The sequence below is a fragment of the Lactuca serriola genome, chromosome 5 (assembly GCF_051521515.1).
Source record: "Lactuca serriola cultivar US96UC23 chromosome 5, Lser_US96UC23_V15, whole genome shotgun sequence".
Classification (NCBI taxonomy): Eukaryota; Viridiplantae; Streptophyta; class Magnoliopsida; order Asterales; family Asteraceae; genus Lactuca; species Lactuca serriola.
In genome coordinates this window covers 245,283,160-245,287,652 of record NC_136412.1, presented here as the reverse complement: position 1 = coordinate 245,287,652, position 4,493 = coordinate 245,283,160, and the positions used below count along the sequence as shown (strand labels likewise).

General features: G+C 33.9%; 1 long non-coding RNA gene across 2 annotated transcripts; it reads left to right on the top strand.

The window, feature by feature from the left end:
- Positions 1–2,965: 2,965 nt before the first annotated feature.
- On the top strand, positions 2,966–4,080 carry LOC145051528 (uncharacterized). Of its 2 annotated transcripts, none has more exons than XR_013683679.1 (2): positions 2,966–3,246; positions 3,583–4,080. It is a non-coding gene; the product is annotated as an uncharacterized LOC145051528 (long non-coding RNA). The 2 variants fall into 2 exon arrangements; XR_013683680.1 differs by having other exon boundaries at positions 2,966–3,279.
- The last annotated feature ends 413 nt before the right edge of the window (positions 4,081–4,493 follow it).

The window sequence follows — 4,493 nt, the reverse complement described above, 5'->3', positions numbered from 1 at the left end:
AAACCCCATTTATATGAGTTTACGGCCCAAGCATGTTCTTGGGCAGTAAACTCATGTTTACTCTTCAAAATCCATGTTAAGGGCATTCTAAGTCCAGTCCATTAAGCCATTAAGCCATATCTAAGCTCCAAAGGTCGATTGGAAGGGTTTTTGGGCTCCAAAACCCATTTTATATGAGTTCACGGCCTAGGACTGTACCAGGGCCGTAAACTCATGAATGTGGTCCTATTCCATGATTTGAACTCGAATTTGAAGGCTAGAGGGGTTGCATAACAAGTTAGGGGAGGTACCTTGGTGATTTGGAGCTTAAATTTGATGATTTTGGACCTAATTCTTGAGTTTGAGGAGAGAGGTTAGAGAGAGTAGAGAGAGGAAGCAAAAGCTTCAAATGAAAGCTGGAACACGTTTAAATAGGTCCAAAAACTTGGACACGATGGAATTCTACCCGATACCGGCATTAAACAGGGCTTTTGGTCGCACCCGATTAAGTTTCCATAACCCGGCGGGGACGTTTCTAAAATTTCTGAAGTAAACATTTTGGGCTAATTTCATGAGTTCCTAAGGGGTCTAGACACTTATTAGTATCAAATAAACATACAAGTTTAAATAATTTAATCCAAAAACGAAATCGGAACGAATTAATAAACGGCGAATTTTTACGGGTAGAACGGGTTTTCGGGGATGAGAAATTTCGGGTTGTTACACTTTCAACAAACATGTACATGTGGTAGTGGAAATGGAAATGGAAAGGTTTCCATGTTTGCATGCTATCACAACTTGTAGTTATAGAAGGGATAACTCTCTTTCTACTGTAAACATTGTCTACACTACTATGATGTATAAACAACAATATGCGTATGTTTTCAGTCGACTTTCTCATGTTGATTATTGATTGGAGTCAGATTAGAAGATTAAATCAGATATCTCAAAATTCCTGTTCATCGAGGCCAGAAGCATGCAAATCAATTTCATAACAAGATGGACATTCCGTCGAACTTGCAAATGTTACATCACCAACCTAGTTATAATAGAAGAAACCGTCCAATTTCTCAGCCATTATTCATTGTGATATGAATTTTGTAACATTTTTAATTAATGATGTAGGTTAGTGTTTAACTTGTATTGTAATTTTACGTTTAATTCGTATTGTAATATCGGTTTTAATTGTTCTTTTAATTTCGTAATGTTATAATATATTCAATATTTGTATTTATTTAAAAATATTTGTAAGATCTATTTAAGGGTATAACTTGTGAAAATAATACATAAGATATAATTATATATTATCAAATAAATTAATTTATGTATAATATTTAATAAAGGTAAAAAGTAAATTGTTCAATAGTGAAATATATAAATAAAATGAGATAAAAGTTGAAGGGTTAAATTTATACCATATAAAGGTTATATGAAAGTATATAACTTGTTTTCCGAAAAAACAGAATCTTATAGAAATGGTGGGCCAACCTATTTCTACTAGATATTCAAAAACTAATTTATTTCTTCAAAGCTTTTTGGAAACAAGCCTAGTTTTTAAATAAATAAATAAATAAAATCATCCACCTTTGACAAAGGAAAGAGTCAATTATTAATATCCCTTTAATTTTTCAAACAAGATATACCCAATTAGCCATATGGTCTATTGTTCTATTCCTAAGGGCATCCACAATCTATTGAACTCTAAGGAGTTTCAATGCATTGCCGCATCAATGCCACATTAACATTTTACTTTCTATTCAACTATATTTTTAACATCCATACTCCATTAAACCCTTCAAAGTTTAATGGATTTCTATATTTGGTTTGAAATTTAATTAAAAAAGAAAAGATTAAATCTATTGAAGCACTCAATGATCATTCTAACTCTCCCATTAAACTCTCCTCCATGTCATCACTCACATTCCATTAAACTTCTATTCAATCCTAGTCATCATCTATTCAACTATTATTAAACCCCCATTGTGGATGCTCTAAGTAGATGTGGTTGAGAATGAGGGGAGGGGGAGGGGGGGTATTCCACGTGATATTTGGCACTATGAAATGATTAATTAGGAAGATAAATGGCTCCTTTTTCAGTTTTATGTATTGACACCATGGTATGGCTATTGTGTGATTTCATTATCGGTTAAGCATATATAATCGTTTCCAATTTTTTTAGCAAGATATATTCATGGCTATGGCAGTGCAATGAATGCAGTAGGTTGTTTCCCACGAACGTAGTAATTAGATTTTGTGTTACTCAGTTTAGTCTTCTCTAGCTAGAAAGTGATTTGATGCACCTAGCATTATGTTGTACCCTAGATATATTGACCCGTTTATGTAATATGATATTTTCGGATCAAAAAATAAATATTTTGTTTATGAAACCAATTAAGACTATGCACCTTGATTTAAGGGAACTAAGGGGATTTGTGTGATTGATTGATGTTTAACATATATAATTAAATAGTATTTGGATTTGTGTGATTGATTGATGTTTAACATATAAATAGTATTAATACCATTTTTTACGGAGAAGTAGGTTAAGCTCTCCTATATCTGACAATGAGTCTTCCCTTTTTCTGAAGGTTCTTCCATATGATATGACTTGCCCTGTGAATGTGTTCCACTCTCCTTTCATATAGTATATTTATTTTTCCACTACTTGTGCGTTGCACACCTCTTTTCAGTTTTTAATCCATGGCTTTTGATTCCCATTTGAACATTGAGGGGGATTCCACAATCCTCTAATATAATAATTATTAAACTTTACAACTTTTGTGTGGAGTGCACACTTCTTATAATTTAATAAACTTGACATTAGATTCCCCAAATCCATTCCCTCATTCTTTTATGCAAGTGCCTTCCTATCGATTTACTGTGTCCTTATCTAGTTAGGTACACTGAAACATAGTTAAATATTAGAATAAAAGCCTTCTCCTTCTTCAGTTCATCTTTATGATGTGGGCGGTGTGGATTCCACACTCCTTCCATTTTATAAATTCATCTTTCCACCACTTATGGACTGAACACTCCGTTTCAGTTTTGAGATGTTTCATTTTTATTTTGAGTGGATTGTGGAAGGCATGTGGATTCCACGTACTATCTATAATTTTTATGTAAGATTAATTACTCAAACTTCACTTGTGGAGTGCACACTCCTTTCTATAATTATAACAACAAAGGATGAACTTCACATAAAAGATTATGTACACAAACTTATTTTAATTGCAGTAAACTATCAAGAAAAAGGACGTGCATGCACTGGTATGCTTGTCATCATATGGCTGCTAATACTAAGTAATCTATTTCTTGGACTGCTTTCTTTAAATATCATTGTCAGTACGGCATGTGGCTTGCACACTCTCAAATTGTTTTCTCAGCATCTACTCATTATGATTATTACAGACAAACGCATTCTATATAATATTTAGGTAAAACACACACATACACATACTATATATATGTTCTATCTGAGGGGCTCTATCATCAACCAATAAGTCATCTCTGGTTCTATTTTCAGTATCTATCATTCTTTTAAACATAAGATTATCGTTCCTGCTTTCACCATCATGGCTGTGCGAAATGATTTATGCATTCCAGGTCTTGAGGACAAATCTGAACAGGAAAACCGGGTGTCTGTAGAGGAAGAATTTGATTACTCAGAAAGAAGAAAGTGGCTGCGTTCTGTTAAACAAGATGCCAAAGCCATGGTTCCTACAGGCTTTTCGGGCTTGGTTGCTGGTGTATGTAGTATGGCAATTGGTGAGTTAGTTTCAGTGTACACCCAAAGATCCTTAGAGGTGGCTCTGGTGAAAAGAGAGACCACAATTGTGGAAAAAGAGAAAAGTACCCATCTTTATAGATCAAGTTATTATATGTTTTACTTGCTTTAGTATAGTTGGTTGAGAGGCTGTTCAAAGCCCTTATACTTGTGTTGGTACAAATATGATTATTGGTCCTGTTTACATTCCTAATGCATGCGTCTGCAAGTGCTATTTATCTTTTCCACATGGGAGTCACATACGGTGTCTGTACATGACCTTTTAGTTATATATTTATAGAATTTATGGGAGGTATCCTCCTTTTATTGTTTGAATACCCTTTATGTATACAAGATTATCTTGCTTGAAAACATATCATTTTTAGCATAATGCAAATATAGATACATCATTCAGGTGTAGACAACAACTAATAAACTTCCGGTAAATCTTGCCCATATACCAACATAGGGAGCATGACGCCAGTAGCAAACAACACACTCCCATGGGAATTGGTGTTTCACGCGAGCACATGAAGTTGATAACAAATATTGTTGGGTTAATCCAGAAGTAATATATTTGTTTTGGCTTCAGAGGTGCACGTGTTTTTTTTGTTATTTGCATTTGACTAAATCAAGGCCATGTTGGCGATCGTTCCTTTATTTTAGATTAGTGGATAGTTGTTCCTTACTTTCAGCATTTAGATTAGATAAATATGAGTCTTGTAATCATTTTCAGTTGAAGAAAAATACG